Raw genomic sequence first — 12,908 nt, forward strand, 5'->3', positions numbered from 1 at the left:
TGTTTCCAGAATGCCTGTTTCCCCCTACAAAATAAGGACATTTCCACCCGAAATATCTATTTCTGTCACAATTTAGAACATTTTCCCAAGAATATCAATACCTACAACAGAAATAGGTTATCTCTTAAGTATCGCTCTTGGTCGTTGAAAAAATATACTTTTCTAAACAAACTAACGCTTTTCGTCTTTAGAAATTGCATTTTCTCAACAAAATAATGGTTTTCATCATCCCCAAATAAGACTTTTCCTCTAAAAAATGATGGTATGTAGCATAGCAGGACGCATTGTTTCCAGAATACCTGTTTCCCCCTACAAAAGAAGGACATTTCCACCCTAAATGGCAATTTCTGTCACAATTTAGAACATTTTCACACAAATATCAATACTTACCCCAGAAAGAATAAGCTCTCTCTTCATTATCGCTTGTGGTTGTTGCCAAAATAAACTAGTCTAAGCAAAATACTGGCTTTCTTCATCCCAAAAGAAGACTTTTCCTCCAAAAAATGATGCTTTCTAACATAATAGGACGGATTGTTTCTAGAATACCTGTTTCCATCTCCAATATAAATACATTTCCAACCGCAATACCAATTTCTGTCCCAATTTAGAAAATTTTCACAAGTATATCAATACTCACCGCAGAAATAAGACGTTCTCTCTTAAGCTTGTGATCCATGACAGAATATTATTTTCTAAACAAAATAATGCTTTTCATCCCTAGAAATAGCATTTTCTCAACAAAATACTGGCTTTCATCTTCCCAAGAAGACTTCTTCTCTAAAGAATGATGCTTTGTTGCATAATAGTACGCATTGTTTCCAGAATACCTGTTTCCCCCTACAAAAGAAGGACATTTCCACTTAGAACATTTTCAGATGAATATCCATACGTAAACCAGAAATTGGAAGTTCTTTTAGGATGTATTGTTTCCTGAGTACCTGTTTTCCCATACAAAATAAGGACATTTCCACCCTAAATGGCAATTTCTGTCACAATTTAGAACATTTTCATATGAATATCAATACTTACCCCAGAAAGAAGAAGTTCTCTCTTAAGAATCGCTCGTGGTCGTTCCCAAAACATACATTTCTAAACAAATTAATGCTTTTCATTCCTTAAAATAGCATTTTCTACACAAAATTCTTCCTTTCTTCATCCCCAAATAAGACTTTTCCTCCAAAAAATGATGCTTTCTAACATAATAGGACGGATTGTTTCCAGAATACCTGTATCCCTCTCCAGTATAAGGACATTTCCAACCTAAATACAGTTTTCTTCAAAATTTAGAAAATTTTCACACAAATATCAATACTTACCCCAGAAAGAAGAAGTTCTCTCTTTGGTATCGCTCGTTGTCGTTGGCAAAATATACTTTTCTCAAAAAAACATTGTTTTTCATCCCTAGAAATAGCATTTTCTCAACAAAATACTGGCTTTCATCATCCCCAGAAGAAGACCATTCCTCTAAAAAATGACGCTTTGTAGCATAACAGGACTAATTGTTTCCAGAATGCCTGTTTCCCCCTACAAAATAAGGACATTTCCACCCGAAATATCTATTTCTGTCACAATTTAGAACATTTTCCCAAGAATATCAATACCTACAACAGAAATAGGTTATCTCTTAAGTATCGCTCTTGGTCGTTGAAAAAATATACTTTTCTAAACAAAATAATGCTTTTCATCTTTAGAAATAGCATTTTCTCAACAAAATAATGGTTTTCATCATCCCCAAATAAGACTTTTCCTCTAAAAAATGATGGTATGTAGCATAGCAGGACGCATTGTTTCCAGAATACCTGTTTCCCTTTACAAAATAAGGACATTTCCACACTAAATATCTATTTCTGTCAAAATTTAGAACATTTTAACACAAGTATCAATACTTACCCCAGAAATAAGAAGTTCTCTCTTAAATATCGCTCGCGATCCTTGCCAAAATATACTTTTCTAAACAAAATAATGCATTTCATACCTTAAAATAGCCTTTTCTCAACAATCTACTGGCTTTCATCATCGCCATTAAAAGACTTTACTTCTAAAGAATGATGGAATGATGCTTTGTTGCATAATAGTACGCATTGTTTCCAGAATACCTGTTTCCCCCTACAAAAGAAGGACATTTCCACTTAGAACATTTTCAGATGAATATCCATACGTACACCAGAAATTGGAAGTTCTTTTAGGATGTATTGTTTCCTGAGTACCTGTTTTCCCATACAAAATAAGGACATTTCCACCCTAAATGGCAATTTCTGTCACAATTTAGAACATTTTCACATGAATATCAATACTTACCCCAGAAAGAAGAAGTTCTCTCTTAAGAATCGCTCGTGGTCGTTCCCAAAACATAGATTTCTAAACAAATTAATGCTTTTCATTCCTTAAAATAGCATTTTCTACACAAAATTCTGCCTTTCTTCATCCCCAAATAAGACTTTTCCTCCAAAAAATGATGCTTTCTAACATAATAGAACGGATTGTTTCCAGAATACCTGTATCCCTCTCCTATATAAGGACATTTCCAACCTAAATACAGTTTTCTTCAAAATTTAGAAAATTTTCACACAAATATCAATACTTACCCCAGAAAGAAGAAGTTCTCTCTTTGGTATCGCTCGTTGTCGTTGGCAAAATATACTTTTCTCAAAAAAACATTGTTTTTCATCCCTAGAAATAGCATTTTCTCAACAAAATACTGGCTTTCATCATCCCCAGAAGAAGACCATTCCTCTAAAAAATGACGCTTTGTAGCATAACAGGACTAATTGTTTCCAGAATGCCTGTTTCCCCCTACAAAATAAGGACATTTCCACCCGAAATATCTATTTCTGTCACAATTTAGAACATTTTCCCAAGAATATCAATACCTACAACAGAAATAGGTTATCTCTTAAGTATCGCTCTTGGTTCGTTGAAAAAATATACTTTTCTAAACAAAATAATGCTTTTCATCTTTAGAAATAGCATTTTCTCAACAAAATAATGGTTTTCATCATCCCCAAATAAGACTTTTCCTCTAAAAAATGATGGTATGTAGCATAGCAGGACGCATTGTTTCCAGAATACCTGTTTCCCTTTACAAAATAAGGACATTTCCACACTAAATATCTATTTCTGTCAAAATTTAGAACATTTTAACACAAGTATCAATACTTACCCCAGAAATAAGAAGTTCTCTCTTAAATATCGCTCGCGATCCATGCCAAAATATACTTTTCTAAACAAAATAATGCATTTCATACCTTAAAATAGCCTTTTCTCAACAATCTACTGGCTTTCATCATCGCCATTAAAAGACTTTACATCTAAAGTATGATGCTTTGTTGCATAATAGTACGCATTGTTTCCAGAATACCTGTTTCCCCCTACAAAAGAAGGACATTTCCACCCTAAATGGCAATTTCTGTCACAATTTAGAACATTTTCACACAAATATCAATACTTACCCCAGAAAGAATAAGCTCTCTCTTCATTATCGCTTGTGGTTGTTGCCAAAATAAACTAGTCTAAGCAAAATACTGGCTTTCTTCATCCCAAAAGAAGACTTTTTCTCCAAAAAATTATGCTTTCTAGCATAATAGGACGGATTGTTTCTAGAATACCTGTTTCCATCTCCAATATAAGGACATTTCCAACCGCAATACCAATTTCTGTCCCAATTTAGAAAATTTTCACAAGTATATCAATACTCACCGCAGAAATAAGACGTTCTCTCTTAAGCTTGTGATCCATGACAGAATATTATTTTCTAAACAAAATAATGCTTTTCATCCCTAGAAATAGCATTTTCTCAACAAAATACTGGCTTTCATCTTCCCATGAAGACTTCTCCTCTAAAGAATGATGCTTTGTTGCATAATAGTACGCATTGTTTCCAGAATACCTGTTTCCCCCTACAAAAGAAGGACATTTCCACTTAGAACATTTTCAGATGAATATCCATACGTACACCAGAAATTGGAAGTTCTTTTAGGATGTATTGTTTCCTGAGTACCTGTTTTCCCATACAAAATAAGGACATTTCCACCCTAAATGGCAATTTCTGTCACAATTTAGAACATTTTCACATGAATATCAATACTTACCCCAGAAAGAAGAAGTTCTCTCTTAAGAATCGCTCGTGGTCGTTCCCAAAACATACATTTCTAAACAAATTAATGCTTTTCATTCCTTAAAATAGCATTTTCTACACAAAATTCTGCCTTTCTTCATCCCCAAATAAGACTTTTCCTCCAAAAAATGATGCTTTCTAACATAATAGAACGGATTGTTTCCAGAATACCTGTATCCCTCTCCTATATAAGGACATTTCCAACCTAAATACAGTTTTCTTCAAAATTTAGAAAATTTTCACACAAATATCAATACTTACCCCAGAAAGAAGAAGTTCTCTCTTTGGTATCGCTCGTTGTCGTTGGCAAAATATACTTTTCTCAAAAAAACATTGTTTTTCATCCCTAGAAATAGCATTTTCTCAACAAAATACTGGCTTTCATCATCCCCAGAAGAAGACCATTCCTCTAAAAAATGACGCTTTGTAGCATAACAGGACTAATTGTTTCCAGAATGCCTGTTTCCCCCTACAAAATAAGGACATTTCCACCCGAAATATCTATTTCTGTCACAATTTAGAACATTTTCCCAAGAATATCAATACCTACAACAGAAATAGGTTATCTCTTAAGTATCGCTCTTGGTCGTTGAAAAAATATACTTTTCTAAACAAAATAATGCTTTTCATCTTTAGAAATAGCATTTTCTCAACAAAATAATGGTTTTCATCATCCCCAAATAAGACTTTTCCTCTAAAAAATGATGGTATGTAGCATAGCAGGACGCATTGTTTCCAGAATACCTGTTTCCCTTTACAAAATAAGGACATTTCCACACTAAATATCTATTTCTGTGAAAATTTAGAACATTTTAACACAAGTATCAATACTTACCCCAGAAATAAGAAGTTCTCTCTTAAATATCACTCGCGATCCTTGCCAAAATATACTTTTCTAAACAAAATAATGCATTTCATACCTTAAAATAGCCTTTTCTCAACAATCTACTGGCTTTCATCATCGCCATTAAAAGACTTTACATCTAAAGAATGATGCTTTGTTGCATAATAGTACGCATTGTTTCCAGAATACCTGTTTCCCCCTACAAAAGAAGGACATTTCCACTTAGAACATTTTCACATGAATATCCATACGTACACCAGAAATTGGAAGTTCTTTTAGGATGTATTGTTTCCAGAGTACCTGTTTTCCCATACAAAATAAGGACATTTCCACCCTAAATGGCAATTTCTGTCACAATTTAGAACATTTTCACACAAATATCAATACTTACCCCAGAAAGAAGAAGTTCTCTCTTAAGAATCGCTCGTGGTCATTCCCAAAACATACATTTCTAAACAAATTAATGCTTTTCATCCCTTAAAATAGCATTTTCTACACAAAATTCTGCCTTTCTTCATCCCCAAATAAGACTTTTCCTCCAAAAAATGATGCTTTCTAACATAATAGGACGGATTGTTTCCAGAATACCTGTATCCCTCTCCAGTATAAGGACATTTCCAACATAAATACAGTTTTCTTCAAAATTTAGAAAATTTTCACACAAATATCAATACTTACCCCAGAAAGAAGAAGTTCTCTCTTTGGTATCGCTCGTTGTCGTTGGCAAAATATACTTTTCTCAACAAAATATTGTTTTTCATCCCTAGAAATAGCATTTTCTCAACAAAATACTGGCTTTCATCATCCCCAGAAGAAGACCATTCCTCTAAAAAATGATGCTTTGTAGCATAACAGGACTAATTGTTTTCAGAATGCCTGTTTCCCCCTACAAAATAAGGACATTTCCACCCGAAATATCTATTTCTGTCACAATTTAGAACATTTTCCCAAGAATATCAATACCTACAACAGAAATAGGTTATCTCTTAAGTATCGCTCTTGGTCGTTGAAAAAATATACTTTTCTAAACAAAATAATGCTTTTCATCTTTAGAAATAGCATTTTCTCAACAAAATAATGGTTTTCATCATCCCCAAATAAGACTTTTCCTCTAAAAAATGATGGTATGTAGCATAGCAGGACGCATTGTTTCCAGAATACCTGTTTCCCTTTCCAATATAAGGACATTTCCACACTAAATATCTATTTCTGTCAAAATTTAGAACATTTTAACACAAGTATCAATACTTACCCCAGAAATAAGAAGTTCTCTCTTAAATATCACTCGCGATCCTTGCCAAAATATACTTTTCTAAACAAAATAATGCATTTCATACCTTAAAATAGCCTTTTCTCAACAATCTACTGGCTTTCATCATCGCCATTAAAAGACTTTACATCTAAAGAATGATGCTTTGTTGCATAATAGTACGCATTGTTTCCAGAATACCTGTTTCCCCCTACAAAAGAAGGACATTTCCACCCTAAATGGCAATTTCTGTCACAATTTAGAACATTTTCACACGAATATCAATACTTACCCCAGAAAGAATAAGCTCTCTCTTCATTATCGCTTGTGGTTGTTGCCAAAATAAACTAGTCTAAGCAAAATACTGGCTTTCTTCATCCCAAAAGAAGACTTTTCCTCCAAAAAATGATGCTTTCTAGCATAATAGGACGGATTGTTTCTAGAATACCTGTTTCCATCTCCAATATAAGGACATTTCCAACCGCAATACCAATTTCTGTCCCAATTTAGAAAATTTTCACAAGTATATCAATACTCACCGCAGAAATAAGACGTTCTCTCTTAAGCTTGTGATCCATGACAGAATATTATTTTCTAAACAAAATAATGCTTTTCATCCCTAGAAATAGCATTTTCTCAACAAAATACTGGCTTTCATCTTCCGAAGAAGACTTCTCCTCTAAAGAATGATGCTTTGTTGCATAATAGTACGCATTGTTTCCAGAATACCTGTTTCCCCCTACAAAAGAAGGACATTTCCACTTAGAACATTTTCACATGAATATCCATACGTACACCAGAAATTGGAAGTTCTTTTAGGATGTATTGTTTCCTGAGTACCTGTTTTCCCATACAAAATAAGGACATTTCCACCCTAAATGGCAATTTCTGTCACAATTTAGAACATTTTCACATGAATATCAATAAATTACCCCAGAAAGAAGAAGTTCTCTCTTAAGAATCGCTCGTGGTCGTACCCAAAACATACATTTCTAAACAAATTAATGCTTTTCATTCCTTAAGATAGCATTTTCTACACAAAATTCTGCCTTTCTTCATCCCCAAATAAGACTTTTCCTCCAAAAAATGATGCTTTCTAACATAATAGAACGGATTGTTTCCAGAATACCTGTATCCCTCTCCTATATAAGGACATTTCCAACCTAAATACAGTTTTCTTCAAAATTTAGAAAATTTTCACACAAATATCAATACTTACCCCAGAAAGAAGAAGTTCTCTCTTTGGTATCGCTCGTTGTCGTTGGCAAAATATACTTTTCTCAAAAAAACATTGTTTTTCATCCCTAGAAATAGCATTTTCTCAACAAAATACTGGCTTTCATCATCCCCAGAAGAAGACCATTCCTCTAAAAAATGACGCTTTGTAGCATAACAGGACTAATTGTTTCCAGAATGCCTGTTTCCCCCTACAAAATAAGGACATTTCCACCCGAAATATCTATTTCTGTCACAATTTAGAACATTTTCCCAAGAATATCAATACCTACAACAGAAATAGGTTATCTCTTAAGTATCGCTCTTGGTCGTTGAAAAAATATACTTTTCTAAACAAAATAATGCTTTTCATCTTTAGAAATAGCATTTTCTCAACAAAATAATGCTTTTCATCATCCCCAAATAAGACTTTTCCTCTAAAAAATGATGGTATGTAGCATAGCAGGACGCATTGTTTCCAGAATACCTGTTTCCCTTTACAAAATAAGGACATTTCCACACTAAATATCTATTTCTGTCAAAATTTAGAACATTTTAACACAAGTATCAATACTTACCCCAGAAATAAGAAGTTCTCTCTTAAATATCACTCGCGATCCTTGCCAAAATATACTTTTCTAAACAAAATAATGCATTTCATACCTTAAAATAGCCTTTTCTCAACAAAATACTGGCTTTCATCATCGCCATTAAAAGACTTTACTTCTAAAGAATGATGCTTTGTTGCATAATAGTACGCATTGTTTCCAGAATACCTGTTTCCCCCTACAAAAGAAGGACATTTCCACTTAGAACATTTTCACATGAATATCCATACGTACACCAGAAATTGGAAGTTCTTTTAGGATGTATTGTTTCCAGAGTACCTGTTTTCCCATACAAAATAAGGACATTTCCACCCTAAATGGCAATTTCTGTCACAATTTAGAACATTTTCACACAAATATCAATACTTACCCCAGAAAGAAGAAGTTCTCTCTTAAGAATCGCTCGTGGTCGTTCCCAAAACATACATTTCTAAACAAATTAATGCTTTTCATCCCTTAAAATAGCATTTTCTACACAAAATTCTGCCTTTCTTCATCCCCAAATAAGACTTTTCCTCCAAAAAATGATGCTTTCTAACATAATAGGACGGATTGTTTCCAGAATACCTGTATCCCTCTCCAGTATAAGGACATTTCCAACATAAATACAGTTTTCTTCAAAATTTAGAAAATTTTCACACAAATATCAATACTTACCCCAGAAAGAAGAAGTTCTCTCTTTGGTATCGCTCGTTGTCGTTGGCAAAATATACTTTTCTCAACAAAATATTGTTTTTCATCCCTAGAAATAGCATTTTCTCAACAAAATACTGGCTTTCATCATCCCCAGAAGAAGACCATTCCTCTAAAAAATGATGCTTTGTAGCATAACAGGACTAATTGTTTTCAGAATGCCTGTTTCCCCCTACAAAATAAGGACATTTCCACCCGAAATATCTATTTCTGTCACAATTTAGAACATTTTCCCAAGAATATTAATACCTACAATAGAAATAGGTGATCTCTTAAGTATCGCTCTTGGTCGTTGAAAAAATATACTTTTCTAAACAAAATAATGCTTTTCATCTTTAGAAATAGCATTTTCTCAACAAAATAATGCTTTTCATCATCCCCAAATAAGACTTTTCCTCTAAATAATGATGGTATGTAGCATAGCAGGACGCATTGTTTCCAGAATACCTGTTTCCCTTTCCAATATAAGGACATTTCCACACTAAATATCTATTTCTGTCAAAATTTAGAACATTTTAACACAAGTATCAATACTTACCCCAGAAATAAGAAATTCTCTCTTAAATATCACTCGCGATCCTTGCCAAAATATACTTTTCTAAACAAAATAATGCATTTCATACCTTAAAATAGCCTTTTCTCAACAATCTACTGGCTTTCATCATCGCCATTAAAAGACTTTACATCTAAAGAATGATGCTTTGTTGCATAATAGTACGCATTGTTTCCAGAATACCTGTTTCCCCCTACAAAAGAAGGACATTTCCACCCTAAATGGCAATTTCTGTCACAATTTAGAACATTTTCACACGAATATCAATACTTACCGCAGAAAGAATAAGCTCTCTCTTCATTATCGCTTGTGGTTGTTGCCAAAATAAACTAGTCTAAGCAAAATACTGGCTTTCTTCATCCCAAAAGAAGACTTTTTCTCCAAAAAATTATGCTTTCTAGCATAATAGGACGGATTGTTTCTAGAATACCTGTTTCCATCTCCAATATAAGGACATTTCCAACCGCAATACCAATTTCTGTCCCAATTTAGAAAATTTTCACAAGTATATCAATACTCACCGCAGAAATAAGACGTTCTCTCTTAAGCTTGTGATCCATGACAGAATATTATTTTCTAAACAAAATAATGCTTTTCATCCCTAGAAATAGCATTTTCTCAACAAAATACTGGCTTTCATCTTCCCAAGAAGACTTCTCCTCTAAAGAATGATGCTTTGTTGCATAATAGTACGCATTGTTTCCAGAATACCTGTTTCCCCCTACAAAAGAAGGACATTTCCACTTAGAACATTTTCAGATGAATATCCATACGTACACCAGAAATTGGAAGTTCTTTTAGGATGTATTGTTTCCTGAGTACCTATTTTCCCATACAAAATAAGGACATTTCCACCCTAAATGGCAATTTCTGTCACAATTTAGAACATTTTCACATGAATATCAATACTTACCCCAGAAAGAAGAAGTTCTCTCTTAAGAATCGCTCGTGGTCGTTCCCAAAACATACATTTCTAAACAAATTAATGCTTTTCATTCCTTAAAATAGCATTTTCTACACAAAATTCTGCCTTTCTTCATCCCCAAATAAGACTTTTCCTCCAAAAAATGATGCTTTCTAACATAATAGAACGGATTGTTTCCAGAATACCTGTATCCCTCTCCTATATAAGGACATTTCCAACCTAAATACAGTTTTCTTCAAAATTTAGAAAATTTTCACACAAATATCAATACTTACCCCAGAAAGAAGAAGTTCTCTCTTTGGTATCGCTCGTTGTCGTTGGCAAAATATACTTTTCTCAAAAAAACATTGTTTTTCATCCCTAGAAATAGCATTTTCTCAACAAAATACTGGCTTTCATCATCCCCAGAAGAAGACCATTCCTCTAAAAAATGACGCTTTGTAGCATAACAGGACTAATTGTTTCCAGAATGCCTGTTTCCCCCTACAAAATAAGGACATTTCCACCCGAAATATCTATTTCTGTCACAATTTAGAACATTTTCCCAAGAATATCAATACCTACAACAGAAATAGGTTATCTCTTAAGTATCGCTCTTGGTCGTTGAAAAAATATACTTTTCTAAACAAAATAATGCTTTTCATCTTTAGAAATAGCATTTTCTCAACAAAATAATGGTTTTCATCATCCCCAAATAAGACTTTTCCTCTAAAAAATGATGGTATGTAGCATAGCAGGACGCATTGTTTCCAGAATACCTGTTTCCCTTTACAAAATAAGGACATTTCCACACTAAATATCTATTTCTGTGAAAATTTAGAACATTTTAACACAAGTATCAATACTTACCCCAGAAATAAGAAGTTCTCTCTTAAATATCACTCGCGATCCTTGCCAAAATATACTTTTCTAAACAAAATAATGCATTTCATACCTTAAAAAAGCCTTTTCTCAACAATCTACTGGCTTTCATCATCGCCATTAAAAGACTTTACATCTAAAGAATGATGCTTTGTTGCATAATAGTACGCATTGTTTCCAGAATACCTGTTTCCCCCTACAAAAGAAGGACATTTCCACTTAGAACATTTTCACATGAATATCCATACGTACACCAGAAATTGGAAGTTCTTTTAGGATGTATTGTTTCCAGAGTACCTGTTTTCCCATACAAAATAAGGACATTTCCACCCTAAATGGCAATTTCTGTCACAATTTAGAACATTTTCACACAAATATCAATACTTACCCCAGAAAGAAGAAGTTCTCTCTTAAGAATCGCTCGTGGTCATTCCCAAAACATACATTTCTAAACAAATTAATGCTTTTCATCCCTTAAAATAGCATTTTCTACACAAAATTCTGCCTTTCTTCATCCCCAAATAAGACTTTTCCTCCAAAAAATGATGCTTTCTAACATAATAGGACGGATTGTTTCCAGAATACCTGTATCCCTCTCCAGTATAAGGACATTTCCAACATAAATACAGTTTTCTTCAAAATTTAGAAAATTTTCACACAAATATCAATACTTACCCCAGAAAGAAGAAGTTCTCTCTTTGGTATCGCTCGTTGTCGTTGGCAAAATATACTTTTCTCAACAAAATATTGTTTTTCATCCCTAGAAATAGCATTTTCTCAACAAAATACTGGCTTTCATCATCCCCAGAAGAAGACCATTCCTCTAAAAAATGATGCTTTGTAGCATAACAGGACTAATTGTTTTCAGAATGCCTGTTTCCCCCTACAAAATAAGGACATTTCCACCCGAAATATCTATTTCTGTCACAATTTAGAACATTTTCCCAAGAATATCAATACCTACAACAGAAATAGGTTATCTCTTAAGTATCGCTCTTGGTCGTTGAAAAAATATACTTTTCTAAACAAAATAATGCTTTTCATCTTTAGAAATAGCATTTTCTCAACAAAATAATGGTTTTCATCATCCCCAAATAAGACTTTTCCTCTAAAAAATGATGGTATGTAGCATAGCAGGACGCATTGTTTCCAGAATACCTGTTTCCCTTTCCAATATAAGGACATTTCCACACTAAATATCTATTTCTGTCAAAATTTAGAACATTTTAACACAAGTATCAATACTTACCCCAGAAATAAGAAGTTCTCTCTTAAATATCACTCGCGATCCTTGCCAAAATATACTTTTCTAAACAAAATAATGCATTTCATACCTTAAAATAGCCTTTTCTCAACAATCTACTGGCTTTCATCATCGCCATTAAAAGACTTTACATCTAAAGAATGATGCTTTGTTGCATAATAGTACGCATTGTTTCCAGAATACCTGTTTCCCCCTACAAAAGAAGGACATTTCCACTTAGAACATTTTCACATGAATATCCATACGTACACCAGAAATTGGAAGTTCTTTTAGGATGTATTGTTTCCAGAGTACCTGTTTTCCCATACAAAATAAGGACATTTCCACCCTAAATGGCAATTTCTGTCACAATTTAGAACATTTTCACACAAATATCAATACTTACCCCAGAAAGAAGAAGTTCTCTCTTAAGAATCGCTCGTGGTCATTCCCAAAACATACATTTCTAAACAAATTAATGCTTTTCATCCCTTAAAATAGCATTTTCTACACAAAATTCTGCCTTTCTTCATCCCCAAATAAGACTTTTCCTCCAAAAAATGATGCTTTCTAACATAATAGGACGGATTGTTTCCAGAATAC

Source organism: Excalfactoria chinensis, unplaced genomic scaffold (assembly GCF_039878825.1).
Source record: "Excalfactoria chinensis isolate bCotChi1 unplaced genomic scaffold, bCotChi1.hap2 Scaffold_341, whole genome shotgun sequence".
Lineage (NCBI taxonomy): Eukaryota > Metazoa > Chordata > Aves > Galliformes > Phasianidae > Excalfactoria > Excalfactoria chinensis.